The sequence below is a fragment of the Sorex fumeus genome, unplaced genomic scaffold (assembly GCF_029834395.1).
Source record: "Sorex fumeus unplaced genomic scaffold, SorFum_2.1 ptg000033l, whole genome shotgun sequence".
Classification (NCBI taxonomy): domain Eukaryota; kingdom Metazoa; phylum Chordata; class Mammalia; order Eulipotyphla; family Soricidae; genus Sorex; species Sorex fumeus.
This window is the reverse complement of record NW_026606090.1, coordinates 5,903,298-5,929,194: the sequence shown is the minus strand read 5'-3', so window position 1 is coordinate 5,929,194 and position 25,897 is coordinate 5,903,298.

Genomic DNA, 25,897 nt, shown 5'->3' with positions numbered 1-25,897 from the left:
TATTTTCGTAGCTATGTTCCTTTTTGTTGAGTTTTGAAAGACTCATATTTTCTTTCTTTTTTTTTTTTTAGTTGTTTGGACCACAGCTGGGAGTACTCAGCGCTCAGTCCTGGGAAAATTCCCTGCAGGACTCTGGGAATCAGCCACATGAAGGACACATGCCTTACCCCTGTTATATCTTTCTGGCCTGTGAGCTTAAAGTGTGAGTGCGAGGTATTTGCTTTAGGTGGCCAAGAGCCACCTGCCCAGCAGTGGAAGAAAGAGACATAGGACAGAGACTGATGGTCAAAATGATCCATAGTATGCAGAGCTGTTAGCATACTTATAGCATATTTGAGGGGTTCAAGGTATAGGACTGCATGTCGGTGAGTTCATAGAGTGAGAGCCACAGATGTAACACATAGGGTTGGGTGATAGGAAAGTATTCAAATATGGTTGTGCTTGTAAGATACTACAAAACATTTGGAACATGTCTTATGTGTAGTGTGGAACTGGTGAATAGTTTAAGTGATATGATGGGAAAATTGGATTTTATGTTGGAAAGATCAATCTGCCTATATTGTTTGAGAATGATGGGGTGTGCATTAAAAGAAGCTTTTAAAAATCATGGTGACAAAACAAAACTAAAAGAACCTTGAGTTAGAAAGGAGAAACAAGAGTAGACTTAGAAACTAAGGGTTAAGAAATAGTGACTGATTTCTGGGGTTGCCATAAGAGAGTAGCACACACTAAGTCAATGATGGATGAAGTGATTGCTCAGGATGGGAGACATGTGCTGAAAATAGACTTAAGGACCAAACATGATGGCCTCTCAGTGTCTGTATTGGAAATCGTAGCACTATAGCACTGTAGCACTGTCCTCCTGTTGTTCATCAATTTGCTCGAGCAGTCTCAGTAAGACCTCCATTGTGAGACTTGTTACTGTATTTGGCATATCAAATATGTCACTAGTAGCTTGCCAGGCTTTGCCATGCGGGCAAGATGCTCTTGGTAGCTTGCCAGTCTCTTCAAGAGGGGCGGAGAAATTGAACCTGGCTCAGCTGGACCGGTAGCTTGCAAGGCAAACGCCCTACCACTGTGCTATTGCTCCAGCCCATTGAAAATGGTAATGTCCAAAAATATAACAAGAGTATGAAGGAAATTGTCTTCCACATAGGCAGAGGGTGGGATGAGGGCAGTGGGCATAGTGGGAGGGATACTGGGGACAATGGTGGTAGAAAATGTACACTGGTGGAGGGATGGGTGTTCGATCATTGTATAACTGAATCTCAATCATGAAAGCTTTGTAACTGTATCTCACGGTGAGTCAATAAAAATTTTTTTTAAATGAAAGTACCACATTCTGGGTCCTTAGCATTAGGAATAGGGGTGGGGGCTAGATTATTTAGAGATGAGGTGTTTATTTTTACTGTTCATAAACAGAAGGTAAAATAGAAGGTAAGCTTAAGACAATTATAATTGGTCTACTTTCTAATTTTATGCAGTGTTAATGTCAGGTGTATTTAAAATGAGTAAATTCACTATCTTGCAATTCTGAAGCTTGAAGTTCAAAATCCAGGTGCCACTAGGGCTGTGTCTCTGAATGATCCAGGGAAAGTGTTCCATTCATGGCATCTGATGGTAATATTTGGCCTCCCTTGGCTTGTAGGCACTTAAATCCAGTATTTGCTGTCATCTTGACATGACATCCTCCCTCCCTGTCTTTGTCTTTTGACTTTCTCTGCTTCTTGTAAGTACATCAGTACAACTCAGACTTAAGGCTCACTCTACTCTGACAGGACTGCTTATAAAGCTATATCTGAAAACTGTATTATTTTCAAATAGTGCCTAATTATGGGGTTCAGGGGGTTAAGACTTCAACATAGTATATTGGGTGACACAAATCAACACCCATATATTGGATCATTTTACAAGTAATAAGAAGGGAAACTGGACGATAGAGAGTAACTCCGGGTTTTTAGTTTGGAAGTCTTGGTTCATTGTACTGATGTTTGCAGAGGAAAATTACCATTGAGGACATTGGTGAAAATAATTTGTAGCCATTTATAAGTATTAACTTTGAGGCCTCTATAAGGTATGAAACAAAACAGATCTGTGATAGGATTAGAAATGTCTCAGGCAAGTAAAGATACGCGAATTGGAGATATATTTGGAAGTCATGACCTATAAAAAATGGGTAATGTCATGAAACTGGATGAGCTTACCCAGGAAGAGAAGGCTAAGGAACAAGTAAAAAGAATCAAGGACAGATATGAGTAAACTCTCATAACTGTTAAGAAACAGTTGAAAAGGAGGAATCATGGATGAAAAGGATGATCAGAACTGGGAGTGAATATAGCAAAGAAGTTTAATCTGATAGATGGCATTCTAGAGAATATTCTTCAGGGGTAGATGATGGAAAATATTGTCCAGTGCTATTGAACTATCTTGTATAGGGTGAGAGAGAACAGAGAGAGATATTGAGAGAGAGACAAAGGGAGGGAAGATGCCATGTGAAGATAAGCACAAACATTGACCTTAGGCGCCTCTAAGCAAAAGAAAGCCAGACTTTGCTAGCAGATCCCAGAAACTTCAAGAATAATACCTAGTGCTATTGTCTAGAGTCAGTAAAATACCTACTTTTAGCTAGGAAAATGCAGAATGGAGTGATGGCTGCATGCATGCAGGAGGCCAGGCTTCATCCCTGGCACAGTGTGGTTCCTGAGCAATGCAGGTGAGTCCTTTACCCTCCCCACCCCACCGCTGCCAAAAAAAAAAAAAACAAACCCAAACGAAAACAAAATAAAAATATGAAAAGAAAATTTGAACTTTCTTGGAAATATTTTATAAAATCCCTTATAATTTGTATAATGTATTAAAGAAGAGAGAAAATAGCATAATGAGAGCAAGTACTGGATCACACTGACAGAGTCTTAGCATTCGTAATCAAGGTTGTATAACATTGGTGAATGACTTGACTGCTCTGTGCCTAGTTTACTTATAAAAGTCAATCATAATAGGAAGACTTATCACCCCTGAGAATATAATGAATGTGGTTACTAGCATTAGAATGAAGGATGGCTCAAAACAAATTAAGACGATATAGAAGATATGTGTAGCATGTTTCCAGAATGTATGGAAGTAACTAACCACCCATGATTCACACTCCTATAGATTTGAATGGTTCAAATACAGAGTCTCATATTTCTAGCTCAATGAGTAAGGAGAAATAGCCCTCTAGAAGGGGTGTGTATGGATAGGACCCTGAGACATAAGACTGACATTGGGAACAAAATCTGTGGACTTCTCTCCATCCTTGTTGTACTTCCTCTGTAGATTAGAGCAGTTTGTACTGCAGGTACTCAACCAAGGACTGTTCTATGCTCCGAGTACTCTACCTCAGAGACTCTAGACATTTGCTTATTAACAAGCTTGCAAGCAAGCTATTAGTCCAGAGTGCTAGTGTTGCTTTGTGAATTCTCAGGTCATTTCACACCTACACTGTATCTAAGCAAATGATTTATTTATTTCTATATCAGCTCAGGGATGAGGATAATCAACGATGCATTGCTTTAGACTCATGAGTTTTTTTTTTTGTATTTTTATTAGTGAGACATCATGAGGTACCACTGCACTGGAGCGATAGCACAGCGGGTAGGGCGTTTGCCTTGCAAGCGGCCAACATGGCCGACCAGAGTTCGATTCCTCTGCCCCTCTCGGAGAGCCTGGCCAGCTACCGAGAGTATCTCGCCCGCACGGCAGAGCCTGGCAAGCTCCCCGGGACGTATTCGATACGCCAGACACAGTAACAACAAAGTCTCCAATGGAGACGTTACTGTTCCCGCTCGAGCAAATCGATGAACAACGGGAGGGCTTTTACCTTTACCTTTATCATGAGGTACAGTTGTAGACTTGCAAATTTTTGTGCTTGGGTTTCAATTATACAATGATCAAATACCCATCCCTCCACTAGTGCCCATTTCCCACCACCACGGATCCCAGTATCCCTCCCACCCCTTCATCCCCCCCATTCCACCCTGCCTCTGTGCCAGGGCATTCCCTTTTGTTCTCTCTTTCTTATTGGGTGTTGTGGTTTGCAAAAGAGGCAACCGGTGACAATCATGTTTGGTCTATAGTCTACTTTCAGCATGCTTCTCCTATCCTGGGACGATCCTCCCAACACCTTTATTTGGTATTCCCTTCTCTATATGAGCTCCCTTTTCCCCTAGCATGTGTGGTTGGCCTCCAAGCCATGGATTAAAATTCCTGGTATTAATCTCGGCCATTTTTGGGTGTTAGTCTCCTATTTTGTTACTTTATGTTCCCCAGATGAATGCAATCTTTCTATGTCTATCCCTCTCTTTCTGACTCATTTCGCTTAACATACTTTCCATGTAGTACCACTTGTATGTAAATTTCATGACTTCATCTTTGCTAACAGCTATATAGTACTCCATTGTGTAGATGTACCAAAGTTTCTTTAACCAGTTATCTGTTCTCGGGCACTCAGGTTTTTTCCAGATTCTGGCTATTGAAAAGAGTGCTGCAATGAACAAACAATTGCAGATGTCACTTCGACTATACTTTTTTGCCTCTCTGGGATATATTCCCAGGAGTGGTATGGCTGGATCAAATGGGAGCTCAATTTCTAATTTTTTGAGAATCGTCCATACTGTTTTCCAAAAGGGCTGAACCAGTCGGCATTCCCACCAATAGTGAAGGAGTGTCCCTTTCTCGCCACATTCGTGCCAGCACGGGTTGCTCTTGTTCCTGTGGATATGGGCCAGTCTCTGTGGTGTGAAATGATATCTCATTGTGGTTTTGATCTGTATCTCCCTGATGATTAATGATGTGGAGCATTTTCTCATGTGCCTTTTAGCCATTCGGATTTCTTCTTTGTGAAAGTTTCTATTCATTTCATCGCCCCATTTTTTGATGGGGTTGGATGTTTTCTTTTTGTGGAGTTCAACTAGTACTTTGTATATCCTTGATATCAACCCCTTATCGAATGTGTATTTGATGAATATCCTTTCCCATTCTCTAGACTGTCTTTGTATTTTGGTCACTGTTTCTTTTGAGGTGCAGAACAGCACAATTTGTTAAAGAGACTTTCCCTACTTCACTTCGCTTTTCTTGCCCCCTTATTGAAGATTAGATGCTCGTATGCTTGGGGGGAGATGTCAGTATATTCAACCCTGTTCCATTGGGACTCATGAGTTTTTTCATCTTTTTTTTTTGTACAGTACTTTGGAACATATCATGAAAGCTTGCACTATCTATCAGTTTAAGTATGCATACTTTTGTCATACCTGAAAGAAGGACGAGACCAGTGGAGAGGAAGAATAGTGTTATAAAGCCTAATGATGTATGCAGTTATTAAACTGGTCCTTAAACAGCCCCAGAGTGAACAGGGAGCTACGTAAAACAATGTGCAGCTCACAATTTTCATCATCCCTTGGAGCTCGTATCAGTTGCAAACTGATTTTGATTTTGTCATATTGTCTCAAGGAGTCAAAATGGTCTTACATTAGTAGACACTGATGGGGGTTGTTGTGGTCTTGATGTTGTGGTTCTCCGAATCCATCTGTCAAAATTTCTAAACCTGGTTCTGTGATACTTGGAGTTGAGGAATTTGGAAGGAATTTAAGTCATAAGATTGACTCTCTGAGGAATGGTATTTCAGGGAGATTCTAGCCCCTTCTCATGGAGGATGCAAGAAATCTAATCCAGCAGAGAGGCCCTCACTCTAATTTACTGGAACCCTGATGTCTTTATAACTTGCTGATCTTAGATTTCTAGCTTCTAAAACTTGAATAGTAAATTCTGGGTTTTGTTTGGTTGGATTTTGGGCTGCAATAGTTCACATATCCATTGCATCATATCATGATCATTCCTAGCAGAGCTTTTTGGACCTTGTGCAGTTCTTGGGATTAAATCTGGTTTGACTGCATGCTGCATGCAAGGCAGGTGCACTATCTGCCATACTATCTAGCCCATTATATCTTTTCAAAAACACTTAAGATCTATTCTCAGTAGCTTCTTTGTTTCTTTGTTAGTTTTGGGACTATAACAGTTGGTGCTCAAGTCTTACTCCTGGTTATTCACTCAGGGATTACTCCCCATATGGGGTGTCAGGGATTGAATTGGGGTTGACTGCATATAAGGTAAATGCCCTTCCCATATGTTGTTATTCTGGTGCCTCTCAGAAACTTCTAAGTATATCATAAACTATTGCAATTATAATCACTCTGCATTATTTCTTTCACTTAACTTTTTTTTAATTTTATGAGGTAGTTCAAATATTTGACAACATTTAATATTCAAACACCAATCCTACCACTATTACATCTTCCCACAACCATATCTTTGATATTTCCATCCCAAGCCTATATCCCTGTCCCAAAGCAGAACTGAAATAATATATGTTGTATTGTTATAAAAAAAAAAGCTCCTTAAAATTATACAAAAAATTATCCTTAGAGGAAAGAGTCTGAAGAACGTTCTAGTTCAACAGGGGCCATTAGGACTTTCTATAAGAGATAACTAACATGCTGTTAAAGGTTAAACCTTGTGCGCATATATATATATGTATATATATATATTTCCTTTTAATATTGATTGACTACTACTTTGAACCCCATTAATATTGGTTAGGTATTCTTGAACAGTGGGTGGTATGTGGTATGTAGTGTCCAGGAATAGGTCCACTTGTGGGTGAGTTCTGGAGGTTTTCAGCTGCCAGGGCTGGGTACTTTGGGTTGGGGAGGCTTCTCACCCCCCGGGGTCTCAACCCCCCCTCCGGGGGGCACCCCAGTAAAACAGCCTGGTGCAAGGTTTGGTGGCATGGTTATGGCGAGCATCATGTTATGCCCCTCCCTGGAACAGAAGGACATGAGATCTGCATGGTGGTGATGATGAAATTATCTGGCACCAGCCAGAGGGCTTATGGATGGGCGTGACAAGTCTAGAGGAGACAGAACTATTTATTTTCTTTCTTTCTTTTTTTTATAATTCCACTTAACATTTTATTGTAAGAAGCAATCTAAACTAGGTTATTTTGAGTCTGCCAAGGGAGCAGGCTTGGGAAGTAGGGGAGAAATTGGGAAAATAATGAAGGGAAGTTCACTTTAGTGGTGGGATTGGTGTTGGAACATTGAAAGTCCCAAGCAATTATATCATGAATAACTTTGTAAAGTATGGTGTTTAAATTAAGTTTAAAAATACAAAGGGAGCTTTCAAGAGTTGTTTTCTAAATTTAGTAAGGACATTCATCAATTTGCTCAAGTGGGCATAGTAACATTGTGAGACTTGTTACTGTGTTTGGCATATTGAATACGTCATGGGTAGCTTGCCAGGCTTTGCCGTGCGGGTGAGATACTCTCGGTAGCTTGCTGGGCTCTTCAAAAGGAGCGCAGGAATCAAACTGGGATTGGCCAGGGTCAGCCTCATGCAAGGCAAATGTCCTAACCATTGTGCTATCGCTCCAGGGCTGGAGAGCCCGGCAAGCTACCGAGAGTATCATGCCAGCACAGCAGAGCCTGGCAAGCTACCCATGATGTATTCTATATGCCAAAAACAGTAACAAGAAGTCTCACAATAAAGCTGTTACTGGTGCCCACTCAAGCAAATTGATCAACAATGGGAGGACAATGTTACAGTGCTACAATTTTCTAAATTCTCCCAAGTTTGGGTCATGGCTAATGTTGTTCTAGAGGTATGTCAGAAAAGCTCTTTCGTAATATTCAGTGGATGCCTTCAGACTTTAGGATTTCAATGTGTCAGAGAACTCTGTTGAAAGGAGCTAATTTTAATATCTTTTCTATCTATTGATGTTTGATGATTTCATTTTATGAATAATTGTCTAAAATGCTCACTGTTGTTTTCATTTTTATGGGATTTATAAAAGACCAGTATTCCTAATTTATTAATTATATTCTTTTGTGATCATAAAAGGAGCAATCATTTAAAGAGTGAATCATTATTTTTCTAGCAAATAATAAAGATATAAGGTCTAATAGTCAATCTGCTTAGCTTCTATGTCTTCATATTCACACTTATTGTTAGGGCAAATATTTATCCTTTGCATATTCATTTTGTGAATTGGTCAATTGAATTTCCTTCTAATTTTGTCTTTTCCTAAGGAACTAAACTTGCATAACCAATTTAATATATAGGAAAAAAACAGGAGATTATAATTTATGTATTATCATATTTTAACTTGGGTTTTAAATGAATAATTATGGCTTGTATTTTTTAAACAATTGTCATGTACTTAATATGCAGCAAAAAACAAAGATTTTAAAATCTCATTACTTCCTAATACCTGAATAAGTGTAAACTTTTTTTTCTAAAAACAAAAAAATGTGCTATCAGCTTTCTGACAACCACAATGTCCTTTGTGTTTTTTTTTTAAATTTTTAATCCTACTCACAAATTCAAGGTCATGGTCTATTGTACCAGGTTTGAAAAGGAAATAATGATGCATATGAGAAGTGTATTCTGGCATTCTGAATAATACTGTTAAAAAAATCCTGCCTCTCAGAGCTGTTTAATAAGCAACTTCTTAATGATGTGAAAATATATCCATGTGTGTCTATTGACATTGCCAAAGTGTTTACTAATCTACCCTATCACCTATTAAAGACAATCCATCCAATCACAGGAATACAAGCAATATTCCAGTAGAGTTTGCTAATACTTCTGTAATTTTTAAAAGCCTAGGAGAATCAACAGTACTTTATCTATGGAGTTGTCATTTGTATTTTGGAAATTTTAATTATAATGTTGGCTTTACTGTGATTGGGGATGTCCCTTTTCTATATTCTCAGCATTTTTCAAGATATTCTGCTATGACAATTAGTCTTGGGATCAGGGGACACACATTGCCAGAAGCATGGTGCTTAACTAGCAAACTCTCTAAAAGCTTGGCCTGTTTTATACTGGAACAAACATGTTATATACTTACCAATTTCCTCAAAATTGATACTTCATCAAATCCTTTACTATATAAACGTGTAGTAATACATGTGCCCATGGAAGGTTTTACTCAAACTTGATTTGAGAGTTATTATATTGATCCTTCATTTAAAAAGAGGAAGAAAGAAAAATTCCAGGAAGACTGTAATGATATATGAAAATCTGAAAGGAAATTTCAGTAAATGAATAACTTTGTTTATGCTCATTGATTAAGTACATGGGATCCAAGTATTTTTTGTTGTTGTTGTCATTGAAAGTGGTGTGTGTGTGGAATAGAGTGAATTGCAGAAAAATATTTGAAATTAGTCGAATAGGAGAATCCATTTATATTTAATTTTTTTCACTTGGTATGTTTTGTTCATTGATTTTAATTCTCACAAAAACACATTTATATATTTTTATATTAGTACTTTTTCATGTCTTTTCAAAGACTGTTGTATATTCCTCAAATATTTTTATCTTCTATTATTGTGATATGAGAAGAGAGTTATTGCAAAAATAAGTAGAGCTATAAGTTTATTTTTTTCCTTTTTAAACTTATTCATTACAAAATTAATTTTACTTTATATTGTGACATGGAATATCAAGGCCTGGGTTTTCCAGTCATTATTATTAGCCATTTGCTGCAGCACCATTATTCAAAAGACATTCAGTTTATCATTAATTGCCTTTTACATTTTTGGCAAAATATCAAACTGACTGTGTCCTTGTCTAGTTCTGAACTCTCTTTTCTGTTGTACTAAAAATCCCGTATAATATTTAGTTCATAACAACAGTTTAAAATATTCTAAATGTCCATTAATGAGAAGGAATAACCGATTATTTTTCACAGTTATGCATATACATTTTGAAAAACAAGTTAGCAATTACAATGTGTTGACCTCATAGAGTTGTAGAAACTCAAAGGGTCTACTCTCTAACACACTTAAATTCTTGGGGTAGCCATAGTGGTTGAAATCTTCTGTTCTGCGGATTATTCTGATCTGCAAAAGAGTTATAGCAAAAACATTACTACTAGGGCTGGAGAGATGGTACAGTGGGTAGGGAGCTTGCCTTGCATGTAGCAAAAATTGCTTCCATGTGAGGCATCTCATATTGTCCTTTGAGCCCTGTCAGGAGTGATTCCTGAGCGCAGAACTGGAACTAATCCCTGAGCATCACTGGGCGTACTGCTCCCCACCTTCCACAATCCCCCAAACGCACTGCTGTTTAAAACCTGACTGGGTGTGAAAAGGTCCCACTGGAAGAGTCTTTAAGTGATTACCATCATATATGTGATCTGTTGGTAACAAAATTTCCTCAGGTGCTTTAAATATAAAGAAGCAAAAAAACCCAATGGTGAATGAATGTGAAAAATTGCCACAAGTGTTTAACTGGGGTAACAGATATGAGATCTCTGCTTCTGAAGAAGGTTCAGATTCCTCATTCCCAGAAGCATGTCAGACAGCCTCTCCTCAGAAACCCAAAATTTTGTTTGGCATTTCTAACGCAATTTTATTGTCTCTTTGATAAAGTTGTATGATATTAAGTTTTATCTAGCCAGGTATTTGATTATGGAAGGTATTCCATTTATAAACTCTAAGGAAATACTAGAAAAATCTGAGAGAGGGAGAAATCTTAGAAGACATCTGGAGAATCAGCATCATATATTCTGCTGACTACATAGTTGCTATAGCAACTACTCACTTGTAATTGCAGCAAGAAAGTGGCAATAGACATCATGTAAATAAATGAACATGTTTGTGTCAAATAAAGCCCGATAAAAAGATTCTTAAATTTGGGGAGTTGGAAGGAAGAGGCTTTGGAATCCTGCGGGGAAGGACAGGGGAACAGTGGTGAGAGGTGGTGTTGGAATTCTGTGCATGAGGAGACATTATTAACAGATTAACAGTATCGTAAATAACAGAACCTCAATCAATAAAAACATTTAAGTCAATAAAACAAAATTAAACAATATTTCAAAAAAGTTTCAGAAATCTGGATGCATATAATTTTCATGTAACTAAAACGACCATTGTTTTGATTTTATCAGTTATTTAAACTGGGAAGTAAACAAAAGCAAAGCAGAAAATGCTCTATTTTAAGAGCAGCACATAAGTAGCTGGAGAACTTGATTTGATCTGAGGGTAGTAGTTGTCTTCTCTGATATAGATTATGGAATGTATAAATTATTATTGTGGTTGTAGGATTCCTCTTTGATAGAGATTAGGCAATTATATGCCTATATAATTTTTTATATGACAGTGCACATTTTACAAACGCAGCATCTTTCTATTTGACTAGATTTTAAAGTGAAGCAAGCAGGTAGATTAGAGGATCCTGCCTGACAATGATTTTCTTTGTAGAAGTATTAGAGAAATTGCTTGTCACCAGCCTTGAAGTATCACAAAGACTAATTTTAATACTTTTGCTTTGTTTCCACATTATGATTTATGATGCTAATGACGTTTCAAGATGCTTTATAATATTGTAAATATATACATATTAAATACAAAAAATGAAAACAAATTGTTTTCTAATAATACTAAATATTTTAGTAAACACTTAACTGATGTTAAATATTTAACTGATACTAAATAGTATTACACAAAGATGTTCATGAATCAGGAGAAAACAGATTCTGATATAAAATTGGCTTCAGATTTTCTAGTAGTCAGTCTAAGAATTAACATTGACCATTATAAGTTTCACAAAGAGGAAATTGTGAATTTGAAGTAAAGCAAATTTTTAACATTTAAATAGCATGTTACATTCTTCAATTTGTCTTTGTTAAAATAGATACCAGGTGTTAAAATGGATAATAGCTCAAGTAGATCCTAAACACATTAAAAATCTAAAATATAATTTCAGCTGTTTCAGCTGTTTCTAGAGTACATCAATTAAATAACAAAATGTCAATGAATAATAAAATATAAATTTTCCTTTGAAGGAACCAACCATACATTCTTAAGAATGAGAGAATGACATTTTAAAAGCAATATTTGATCTTTTTTCCTTTCTAGCTTAACATAAAGAAAAAATTGAGGAACCGTATTAAAGTTACGTTGCCCATAATTAACCAAGTTGCCAATTTGGTTGAGGTATATATATATAATTCAGTAATGATTTTATCCCATGATAATCACTGTATCACTGTCATCCCATTGATCGTCGAATTACTCATATGGGCATCAGTTACGTCTCTATTCCTCCCAGCCCTGAGATTTTAGCAGCCTCTTCTTACTCGTCTTTTCTCAACAATTGGAGTCTCTTTCAGGATCAGTGGAATGAGACCTGTTGTCATTACTGTATTTGGCATATCGAATACGCCACGGGAAGCGTGCCAGGCTCTGCCTGTGCAAGTGGGATACTCTTGGTAGCTTGCCGGGCTCACTGAGAGGCATATATTTATAATGTTCTTCTCTATGATTTGTTGCCTATTGTCTGAACCCCATCATATATGGTATAGTAATTGTGGAAAATGGGTAGAAAGTGTCTTATAATGTGTCTTTTTATACTCCCGTCTGGGAGGAGTATCCTGAGTTCTGGAGGTTGGCTGATGAGGAGATTATCTGGTGCTAGCAGGGTGTGGTTTATGGGTTTGATCCCTAAATCACCAGAGACTGGGGGAAGCAGGCAGAAAATCTCTGTTCCGGGGTCTTGCTGAGTCCAGAGTCCAAGGTCACGAAGTTCCGCATCACCTGGATTCCATGGGACTTCATTCATGCATGAGGCTCAGCCTGAGTATCCAGAAAGCGACGTGGAGCATAGCAGTGGTTGGGTAGTGGAGGTCAGCTGCTGGGCTGAGTCCCTTGGTGTGGGGAGGGTTCTCACCTACCCCACAGCCTGACGTAGAGTCCCATGATAACGAAAAAAAATTAAATAGAGCTCTTTCTGAAGCTGAATTTGAATGGAATTCATTAGAATAAAAATGAATTTTTGTTTTTTACCTAAATCAAGTTACTAATATTAATTATCCATGGAGATTACATATCTTTACCTAAAAACTCCAGAAGACCCATTTGCAGATTTCTTAAGGACAAAACATCTAGAATCTGGATCTCAAACAGCTTTTCTAATATCATCATACAGCATATATTACAATATGTTAATCTTTTGACAATATATTAATCTTTTGAACAAGAATACAAGAATATACTGAATATACAGGAATCAAAATTTCCTATCTCTGACAAATTATAAAATGTGTGTCTTAGATTTCTTTAATAAATTACATTTAATACAATTATAATTTAACAAGTCAATTGCATGAATAGAAAGCATAAACCGTGTCATAAGAATAAAATGTTCTCTAAATCACATTTGATATTTGAAAAATTATCAATTAATATCTTTAACAGTAAACCACAAAGGTAACATTTAATTGATTAAAATATAATGTAAGATGAACAGAGGTAACATGGCTAAAGAAAAATGTTCACATATGTATCTTGAATATTTCTAATTTTCTCTCAAAATACAAAGTCCTAACTGGATATTTTACATGTAACAAACATTGGATGGTACTTGATAATATACTTCTGAAATGACATTTTCTTAGTATGACTTGTCTAACAATAACTTATATTTTAATTAAATTGGACCATTTTATGTCAAATATCTCTGTTTTGTATATTTTCATACTTCTTTGTCAGAACTGATAGTTAAAGGTCATGGGCTTAAATAATTATCAAGATTAACAAACTTTAGTAATTTATGTGAAAAATGACATGCACATGGTAGTCTTCTTTCAGAACACTGAAAATTGCTAAGGTTTGAATAGACTTGAGGGAAATAATATAAGAATAAAATTAAACAAACGGTTATAAAAAGTTAAAAAAATTAACAGTTTGTCTCTATTGGCTTGGGAGTTTATGTTATGTATTTTGTAAGAGCGGTAGCACAGCGGGTAGGGCATTCGCCTTACAAGCGGCCAACATGGCCGACCCGAGTTCGATTCCTCTGCCCCTCTCGGAGAGCCCGGCAAGCTACCGAGAGTATTCGATATGCCAGACACAGTAACAACAAAGTCTCCAATGGAGACGTTACTGGGCCCACTCGAGCAAATCGACGATCAACGGGAGGGCCTTTACCTTTACCTTATTTCTCAGTTTTTTAAAAATGTGACTGTATGAAGAATTGAATGATAAGGAGATGAATCCTATTTTATTAATAAGTATCATAAATTGTTGCTTATAGTATTATGAAATACACTAATATACTGCTCTTCAGTGATTTAAACTTAACAGTGTAAGCCCCCAATTTTGTAATAAACATTGAAGGCAAAGATGTAAGAAAACAAAATGGGGAAATAAACTGATGGCAGTACAGAGTGAAGCGGTCATACTTAAGAGCCATATTTTTGTCTTTGATTTTTCTTCTTATTTATGATATCACTTTGTTCAATGGAATAAAGTTACAAATTTAATCACATTTAATCTAATTTCTCATTTTCATAGAAATTTCAAAATGATATAAATGTTGGTAAAGATATTAAAAACTTCAATGATATGTGTTTGTTTTAACAAAGAATTTTTTTAAAAATTAAAAATTTAACAAATAAGGGATTGGTTACATTCAGAATTGTTTTTGATATAGAATAATCCAGCCTCAGAGAACAATGACATATCTTATAATTAGATGATCTCTAATATTCCAAGATACATTATGAAGTAAAAAAGATCAAGGTAAAGAATTTAATATATAACATATACCATAGTATGGGCATATGTATACTTGTGCTTGTTAAATTGTAAAGCTTTCCATGAATTGTCTCAAATTACTCATCAATTGTATCATCATAAAATTATATACAGGGGCTGAATAAATAGTTCCACTTGCCTTACATGTAGCATTCTTGAATTCAATCCCCACCTGCTCATATGGTCCCACATTTCCGCCATGAGAAATTTCTGAGTGCAGAGTCAGGAGTAAACTCTGAACACTGCCAGGTGTGTATGTAAAAAACATAGACACCAAAGTCAACCAACCAACCAACAAAACAAATAAACAAACAAACAAAACAAAAAAGTAAGAAGAAATGTGAGGAAAAGGTAAAACCAAAGATATTTCAGGATGTGTGTTAAAATAATTTTGCATTTTTGCAGCCATGGAGCTTTCTGAGTATATTTTGCTCACCACTTGGGATTCTAGGTTTAGTTCAAACTTGGGATGTTATTTAGTAGTAATAAAGATGTTGAAAAAACTCCAGAGCAAATTACCTCATTTCAGAGGTGTGCATTTTCACATTTTAGTTGAAAACCATGCTTGGGATGTTGGAATTATCTCTACTTCATAGTTCCAGTGGCAACAGGACTTAGAATTTCAAAATCTAGAAACCAGGAGGCATGTTATATGTCTTTTGAGAAGAAAATATGTTTCTTCTTGTGCTTTCTCTTGTATATAATTCAGGGTCTAGTCTAGATTTCTTCATTCCCTCATGAGGATTTTCCTGTCTTGTCTGTAGAGTATTTTTTTCATCTAACTTTCATGGTATTATTCAAGTACAAGGGACTGGGTCAAAGGAACTTTTCAGTTATTATTTATTATAAGGTGATTAAGCAACTTGTTCCTGATACAGAATATATCACATGCGTTTGAAGACCAAGTTATTTTAAGAAGCAACACAAAAATAACCCAACAGGACGCTAGACTCTTTTAGAATCAATATTAAGTCAACGTTGTTTAAAGGAGAGACTGATTTAAGGTAGAAGCACAGAAATTGATGCCATGTTATTATTGCTCATTGCTTCAAGTGTAGGAGGATGATGGGTGTTCCTTTTATAACTTTGTTCCATAACAATATTGGTTCCATGTGAATTTCATATTGTGTATGTAAAAACATAGACACACACATACATATGTATGTATATATATATATATGTATTAGACATAACACAGAGTTGAGAATATTATCTGGGAGGCCAGTGAGAAAATAATTATATTTCATCTGAAATGTCATTTGAAGGCCATTTATTTTTACAATCTCTTTATAAATCAGTGACTCAACTTTGATATTATAATCATTATATTTGCCAAAATATAGACTCATAAATTCAACTTTGTATTAGAAATATTTGACTGGGTGTCAAAATGAACTCCAAATATTCTTCCACTAGAAAGTAAGACTGGGACTCCTGCAAACTGTTCCCCTATTTCTCTCTCTGCCTCTGTGTATGTGTGTGATGTGTGTGTGTGTGTGTGTGTGTGTGTGTGTGTGTGTGTGTGTGTGTGTTTGATGGTGCTGAGGTTAGAACTCAGGACCTAATATATACAAGGCAGACACTCTCCATCCCCAGCCCCACTGATTCTCATTTTGAACTCAATTCAAGAACAACCTTCAGATACTATTTAACATGTTGCTGCTGAGATAAATATTTTTTTTTAAACTGGAGAACAAAAAATGGCCAGGGGAGATGTTTCAGGGATTGATGAGCATATGCCCCACCCAAGTTGGGTTCCAAGTTCAACAAGTATCATCACAGGGTCCAAGGACTTCTGCCAGCTGGAGTTCACTGAACACCACTGGGGTGACCCAGAAGTGCTTTTATCTTTCTTTGCCCGAGCATCACCATAACACAGGGCCCCTGACATTGAACCGCCCAACCCAATTGACCAGCATCTCCCCTGGCTGCTTGGGAAGCCCTCGGAAGGCAGCAGTTAAGTGTTACTTCTCTTTTATTGTATACTGTAGAAGTGTTTTATTGCCAAGTTTGATGCTCAAAGTACTTAAAAGTGACAAAAGAGTGACCTTGCTTTCCCTATAATATTTTTTTCTCCAAAAAGCCCAGTAAGTCTTTCATTCTCCTTCATTACATTGGCATTGCTAGTCCAGCCAAGTCTCCCCAAGAGCCAAAGTGGATGAAAACTTCAAAGTTTTATATTTATATCTTCACTCACTCTGCTTGGATTTATCATGTTGTGACAAATTTATTACCAGAACTTTGCCCACTGTGAAGATTCTGATAGTGTTTCATTATGAAATATAAAATACATCTGCAGGATTGTACAAACACCCTATGATTGAGTACAGTGTTTGAGAGATATTAGAAAGGCTATATTGTGTCCATTGTTAGCAGAGAATTTCTAGTCTATAACCTTGATGTTATCCTTATATGATCTCTGACCTATTCTATCTGTGCACTTTCCTAATATTTTCTTAAGAGATCTCTAAAGGCATTTTAACATAGTTTAAAATTTTTGTATTTATGAGCACCTGGTAAGATGGTATCAATGGGAATCACATCTTTGTGTTTTTTTTTCTAGAAGTTAAAATTAGTTTAGCTTTTTTTGTTCTATCTTAGTATTGCAGATGAAATATATATTGCATTGTATTGAATTAATTTGAAGGAATATATTACATATTGTATATTTCCATCCAGAAATTACAGAGTTCATTGCATAGATAAATGGTAATAAAAAGTGGCAATAAAAACGTGGTTTGTTAGAGAAAAATAAAACTTAAGAACAATAGAGTTACTGATAAGAATAGCAAGTGATATCCTTTTTGAGGGGAAAATGCCTAAAATCATTTCATTTAGCTTGATGAAGTTCATAAAAGGAAATAAAGTTCCTTTGATATGCCTTTGATTGATACTCCCCATATCTCCAAAATAATTGTCAAAGGCTTGTTAAAAATATTTTAGAAAAAAAAAAGCCTTTAATTATGAGGATTGGAAACTGTTGAATACTCAACTTGAACACAAAGTAAATACAGTTGATCAGAATCCCCATTATGACTATGTAGGATCTTCTGTGAGATGTTATATACTTTTCTGGTATATTTATTTAGAATATTTGTACAATTTCAGGATAAACCAGTTAAGTAAAATCTGGGAATTGTAGCTCTCTGAATACTGTGTTTTGGAAAACTGTGCTTCTCTTTCCTGTTCTCTAACCCATTCTTAAACTTCATATAGTGCCCACAGAGACTACTAAAGGAAAAAATATCATTTAGTATTAGCAACATCAACAAATCAGCTACATAATCAGTGATGTTGCAGAGAGATGAATAAATTGTACTATTATAGTTTAAAAAATCAATTTTGTGCTGCAGTATTTAATTATAAAATTATAAAAGGAGTTCATAAATGCAAATTTAATGAAAGGTTAGTTTATTTATTCTTCAGTTGGGTAACATGATCTCCAAGAGTGTTAATGTCTTTACTTAGATCTTATAGAACTAAGATCCTTCCAAGTGCCAAGAGTGCTCAACCTCTGCTCTGAGTTCTCCCTGTTTCACCTCATCCTCTCCTCTCTTCCCTTCACCTCTTGTCCCCCAGTTTGGTAACCTCAATTCTGTCATCAGAGTACAAGGGTTTGTTTTCATTGAATACTACTGTCTAGTCCCCTCATTTCTTTCTATACCAAGTGTAAATGAAATCATCCCTCACTTGTACTTGACTTTCTGACACATTTCTTTTTCTGACATCCTCTAGTTCCATTCAACTTACTGTAGCAAAAGTCAACATTCCATTATTTCTTAGACCTTAGTAGTATTCCATGACGTATATACCTATGTATATATGTACATATAAGTTACAATTTATTTAACTACTTGGTTTGCTTCCAGATTTTGGCTATTGTGCATAGTGCTACAGTGAATATAGTTGTACCTATATTTTTTCCAATTAATTTTTTTTTTGTATTCTTGGGATATATGCCCAGATGTGAAATTGCTGGATCATATGTTAGATCTATTTCCAAATGTTTGGGAAGGCTACAAACTTTTCTATAAATTCTGAAGTTTTATTTATTGACAAATCATATAATATTTCATTGTAGACTTTAAAAAATTGCTTTCAAATTGGGGTCAGAGAGATAATACAGTTGGTAAGATGCTTGCCTTGCATGCACCTGTCACAGTTTTGATGTCCAGACTGCATATGGTCCCTCAAGAATCAGGAGTAAACCCGAGAACTCGGTGTGGCCTAACTCCCCCAATTATATATAAATATTTAATACTTTTTCAAATTAACTTTAATTTGGAAACATTAGTCACTGTGGGGTTAACAGTGTTTTAATTCAGAAAATTTGACACCTGGGTGATCTTTAGGACTTTTTATGGCCATCTGTCATATTGTCAGACTCATTAAGACAGAATTTTGTACTTATTGGTCTATAATGTGGAAGCGGGCTGACGCGATAGCACAGCAGTAGGGCATTTGCCCTACAAGCGGCCAACATGGCCGACCCGAGTTGAATTCCTTCGCCCCTCTCGGAGAGCCCGGCAAGCTACCGAGAGTATCTCGCCCGCATGGCAGAGCCTGGCAAGCTCCCCGTGACGTATTCGATATGCCAAACACAGTAACAACAAGTCTCATGATGGAGACGTTACTGGGTTCGCTTGAGCAAATCGATGAACTATGGGAGGACTGTGACCGTGAATGTGGAAGCATTATCTTACCACTATGTAACATTTTGTGGTTTTTTAATTGTCACCTATTTCACTAAATTTTAAAATTATTTTCTATATAAAATCTTGACCATAGTTCTACAGGAATATTTATAGCAGAAGAGAGATTCCTAAATAAAATACATTTGGAATACAAAAATATTACAAATGTTTTTTTAGCTGTATATGTATTGACATAGTCTAAGAAAATGGGAACGCAATGTTGCATTTTGAAAGTAATTCTCAGCAGTCTACATAATGTTTGCCAAACTGAAATGCATTGAAAATATATAAAATGACTTTTTCCCTCTTACATTATTATTATTTGAATTCTGTATTCCTCACATTAAATTTCATCAGCAAAATGATGTCATGGTACACTTGAAATTTCAATTTTCATAAAAAGTTTATGAGGAAGTAGAATAACTGTGAAGAGAGTCTATTAGAGATATCAGTAAAATCAGCTGTAGTATTTGAAATAATTACATCAAGTTGCTGAGGTCAACAGCTTCGAGAAATTTGGCATGCTTTATTCACCATTTATAATGAAATAAATGAATCGTCTATTTCTCCACTTTTTACAGTATCATTTGCATAGATTATTTTGTTTTGTTTTCTTCTTTTGTTTTGTGGGCCACATCTTGTTGTGCTCTCCCATCCTGAGTATCAAACCCAGGTCTCCCATGTTCAAATCATACAAGGTATACACTTAGCTTACTGAGAAAATATGTGGTGATTTAGCTCATTTATTTCTATTCCATATTTTATTCATGATTAATATGCAAGTATTTTTCAAAGTAAGTCACTACATATTTGATGAAAGTCAGCATGCATTTTTTAAAATTAAAAAATGATAATTGATTTCTGGCATCACAAAGCCCCTGAGCCCCACCAGAAGTGACCCCTGAACACAGAACTGGGAGTTCCACTGCATTGATGGGTGTGGCACAAAGAGAAAAATAATGTGTATATACATATATATTTAAACAGTCAGTGTGCTATCTTCAGAGAGAGCTTTAAAATGTATCAGTGTTTAATATTTTATTTTTTCCCTTGGTGGCCAGTCACCTACCCAAATAATAATGTTGAACTCAGTATCCTTCAAATCAGTACAACAAAGGGCAAGAATGATTTCAAACTGCTAGCACAAGTTTTGCTTTTCAATAGATGTAGGTGTCAAAGTAAATGTTCTTCTCTTATGTTATAAATTGGCTGTGCCCTTTAATTCACATTATCAATATTGTCCTTTATATTTTGTTGACTTTAGTCGTTCAAGAAGGTAATAAAAGGTAATGTAATGTATAAGAGAAAATCTAGATTACTTCGCTTATAGTGACTATTTACATGCAAAACAAAGTTTAACCCAGGAACAAATTAATCAGAAGTTAATACTAATGAATGTTATGTAAACTTTTTTGCATTTTTTGATATTAGAGCCCTTCTTTATTTCAGTTTTTCATAATTACTATCTATCTTGACCTCAGACTGTCTTCACTATAACCAATGTCCTTTACTCGGAGTGAAGACAAATTCTGAAGCTGTTATGATGATGAATTTACTTTCCTCTTTTCATTAGGGAATGGAGGCTAGGCAAAACCCTGTGATGCTCAAGAGTTTCTCCCGGCTCTACAAGCAGGATTTACTTCTGGTGGTGCTTGCGGTACCATACCGGGTTGCCCAAGAGGTCTAAGCCTGGGAACCAGTGTGTCTGAGAAAGTTTTGCAGTTAGTTGATCAAAATTGAATTATGAGTCTCTGGAGCAGGCCAGGTCAATAAGCTTACGTGGCAGCAGTGGTCGAATGTGGGTCTTTCTTAATTGTGTCATTTTACCTACATCCTGGAATATAAATTTTAAGAACTTTGTTGCAAAATATAAAAAAATGTTTTCTGGTATACTTCATTAAATTTTTTAAACATATGTTAATTTCACTTTTTTATTTCACTTGCAAAATCCGTGCATTTCTTTCCTATTCCTTCTATTCAAACTACTGAAAAACTTAAATTGTATGAATGTTTTCTTTTCAACATTTCTTTATATCCATGTGTGCCTGATTTTATGCCTTATGGCCAAAGATGAATGAATTCTGAGATGAAAAGAATCTGTGTCCTTCAATATCCTTGAGTATTTACAGTAGGTAATAGCAGCTAAAATTTCAATATTTGAGTATTTACAGTAGGTAATAGCAAGCTAAAATTTCAATAGGTTCTGATGACTTTCCATTGCATGGTTTTCTAAACCTTCTTCATTACATTGCTTTACTCCATTTTCTGTTTTTTCCTCATAAACTTTGTCTTCTTCTTTCTTCCCCTCTGCCTCCTCTCCCTCCCTACCCCTCTCATCATCTTTCTTCCCCTATCTTACTTTCCGTCCACTCCACTCCCTTCTCTTCTTTTCCCCTTCCCTTTCTCTTCCCATTTCTATATTCTCCCCTTCCTTCTTACTAGTCCTCTTTCTTTGTTCATCTATGTAAAACTGATAAGCTGAACTCTGAAGTCAGATTTACTGAAATGAGATTCTCACTTACTGTTGGTTTAATTATTTGACTTTATGAGTTAGATTTTTCTCTCATTTTCTCTGCTTCCACACACATGATTAAGCACTTACTTTCTTTTGTCACTCTTAATCCTTTATCCAGAAAGAAATATGGAAGCCTTCAAAATCGTTCTAATGCTGTATTATCATCCTGATGTGCTACAATGTTTATTTTTGTAAATTTGGTTCCTGGACTTGGTCATCTACTTTATATTACTATGTCTAAAAGGGATCTGATTTTAAATAACAAAATGAAAATACTTTCAAGGAGAGGACATAACTAAGCACAAAAATCCTAAGTCGGCTAGAGTCCATCAGTAAAGAAATAAATATTGACTTGTGACTTATGTAATTAATTGGTATTTACCATAGGATGGGGATAATAGCATAAAAATATTTAGAAATGTATTAGTCTGGAACCTATTTGTGAGTAGAAATCATATATATAGAAACTATAAATAAAAATAAATATATAAATAGGATTAACAGAGAATAATTAATAGAGCATATTATTAAACTACGAAAATGTAACTGTTAAGCAACAGAAAACTCCATATCTATAGAAACTATAAATAAATATAAATATATAAATAGGATTAACAGAGAATAATTAATAGAAAATATTATCACACTACAAAAATGTAACTGTTAGGCAACAGAAAACTCCGTAGTACCTTAGCATTGAATGAAAGTAATCCTGAAAGAGCAAGCTGGGAAAGGGGTCCTTCCAAGCCTGGATCCAACCAGGCTTCCACTAGGATGGGGTTTGTGTAGTTCAGTCCTCTGTGTTTCAGAGAAATTTGCTGATTTGCTCAAGTTGGGATTGGAGCAGACATGTGACAGACAGGAAGTAGCCCCTCAACTGCAGGCAGGAGAGAAGAGCAAGAACCTTCAGCTTGTGGTGGCAAGGAGGTGGGGTGGGAGGGCCTAGAGTCTGCAGACAAGCCTGCTCTGGTGCTGAGGGTCTTTTGGGGGCTTTTTCTGCAAGTAGCAACCAAGAGTTGCCTTACAGTGGATAGTAAGGGAGTCTGGGGAGTTAGGAAGCTTTGAGAAAATGCTTCTTGTGCCTACTGAGAGAGTCACGCAAGAAGTTAGCAGGTTGAGGCAGAGAGGTCACCTTGTTTGGATCATGTTTTGGACAAATGACAAGGGCAACCTTCCAGAATGTCTCAGGGTCAGAAAGATAGTACAGGAGCTATGGTATGTGCCTTGCATGCTGCTGATCAGGTTAACTTCTTTCTCCCTAGCACTGGATGGTCCATTGAGAATCATGGGTTGCAGCCCCAGATATGGATTGCAGCCCCAGATGTCCACATCATCCCTGGGTTATGCTCCCAGCAGACTTCAGGTTGGTTGAGAATCTCTGAGGGGGACCCATGTCTGAGCATTGCTTGGGTGCATGGCCTCCTACCCCAGTACAACTGATTGTGTCCTTACCCACTCGCCAGACTGCTCCAGCATCCAGAATAAGTTGGAGAACTCATCTTCCTGCAATGCCCTTTCAATGTCCTTTATTGGTAAAATTTAGCACACTCGCACTGTCATAGAAGAAAGGTCCGCCACAGTTGGCATCAAAGTATTTATACACTATAGGGTGAAATTGGAGCAGAGAGACATTAAACTGATAACTAGTGCAGAAGCAGAGATGGAGACTTATTTCCCAATGTCACATTTCTTTTATGTGTTTGCACTTTTTTTTCCTACTATGTCAACATGAACAGACATGCAGTTGTAGAGTGATGGCTTTTATGAGTTACTGCATTCAAATGCTTTTATGAATTACTGCATTCAAAGCTTTAAATAATATTTTAATAATTTTGTCTGTTCTGAAAGTTATCTGCCAAGAGGAAAGGGCAAGATAAATATTTTTGATGGAAAAAAATAAGCAGTTCTACATTTATTTTCTTTACATTTATATTCTTTGTATTCAATCTTGAAAATAGAACACAGAAATAAAGCACTAAAATGTTTATGACAGTCATGATATAGCTAAAAAATAGGATTAGAACTAGTTATCAAAGCCTTCTGAAGCTGAAGTCTTCCATAAACCAAATTCCTTATGGAAAGAAGATAGAAATGAAATATGTCACACAACTATCCTGATTTCAGAAAATACTGGAAGGAACATGCTTGTCTCAATACACTTTTTTTTCATCCTGCAATTTACTGGATTTAAGGCATTCATGGAAATTAAAATGGCAATCATATGTTTTCAAGTTTAAAAATATTGTAGAAGACATACATTCTGAAAAATTGACTTCTTTACATTATAATTAGCCATCCTCTTTTTCTTTTTTAACATGGTGATGTCTCCTATTGATGCTGTCATTAAAATTCCAGTGAAGTTGTATTCTTTATTGCCAATTAGGAAGTCTTTTAGTACAAAAAAGTCTGTCACCACTAATTACGATACTAATAGAATATGTACATACATACCAACTGCTTGAAATACACTTTATTTTTCGTTTAAAGGAAGATTCCATGAGAGGTATACTTCCTCAGATCATCATTTTGTTCTTCCAAAGCATGAATCTGAAAGGAGGAGGAATGGGAGTAAGAAAAAGGAAAGAAGGAAGGGAAGGAGGAAGGGAAGGAAGAAGAAGGAGAGATAGCATTCTTGGTATTCTAAATGTCAGTACAATAGAGTATTTGAATTTGTTCTATTATGAATATAAACATAAATCCTGAAATCATCTTATAAAATCTAAGGTTATTGGTTTGGTCATTTGCATGATGGTGCTCCATATGTTTATTTTTCCTTGAGTGATCTGTGTCTTTGACTACATATTTTGGCTAGTGTATTTTTTTTACCTCACAACATAAAGAACTCCATGCGAGGCTGTTCGCTGGATGAGAGCTCTCCCCACCCCAAGGGATCCAGCCCCGGCAGCCGAACTCCACTACCCAACCACCACCATGCTCCAGGCCGCTTTCCAGACACATTTTAAGACACTTCCTACTCATTTTCCACAATTACCACACCATATATGATGAGTTCAGATAGTAGGTAAGAAATTATAGAGAAAAATATATAAATATAAGCCTCTCGGAGAGCCTGACAAGCTACTGAGAGTATCCTGCCCGCACGGACAGAGACTTGGCACACTCTCCACAGCGTATTTGATATGCCAAATATAGTAAGAACAACAGGTCTCATTCCCCTGACCCTGAAAGAGCTTCCAATTCTTGGGAAAAGACGAGTAAGAAGAGGCTGCAAAAATCTCAGGGCTGGGAGTAATAGATGTTCCTGGCGCCTGCTCGAGTAATTCAGTGATCAACGGGATGACAGTGATACAGTGACAGTGACACATAAAGAAAAGATATAAATGAAGCAAAATATGTGAAATAGATATTATTTTTAAAATTTTATTTGCTTTTAATATTCTCGGAGTCAGATAAATTGACATATCTGGATATGTCATATGACATTTTGGGATTAAATTGTTCTCAAGTAATGTGCTTATTTCCTCTGCTTTTACTCTTTTTATTGGGGGGAGTCTTTGGGCCACACCTGACAGTTCTCAGTCTTTGTACTCAGGAATCACTCTTGGTAGTGTTTGGGAAGCCATAGAAGGTGTTGAGGATTGAACTCAGGTCAGTCACTTGCAAGGCAAGCACCTTATCAGCTATACTATCTCTCCAGGACCCCAGTTTTCTCTGTAACTTTATTTCTCATGCATATACTTCAGACTTTATTGATGGACATTAGCTGATTTATCATGCCTGTTATCAAAGATGATAGTTTAATTATAATTAACATAAAGCATGGACAGGAGTAATAGCACAAGTGGTAAGGTTTGCACGGCCCAGCCTGACCTAGCCAGGTTTGGTTCCTCTGCCCCTCTTGGAGAGCCTGGAAAGCTACCGAGAGTATCTCGCCATACGGCAAAGTCTGGCAAACTACCTGTGATGTATTCAATATGCCAAACACAGTAACAACAAGTCTCACAATGGAGACATTACGGGGCATTACTATGCTCGAGCAAATCAATGAACAATGGGAGGACAGTGCTATAGTGCTACAACATAGAGCATAA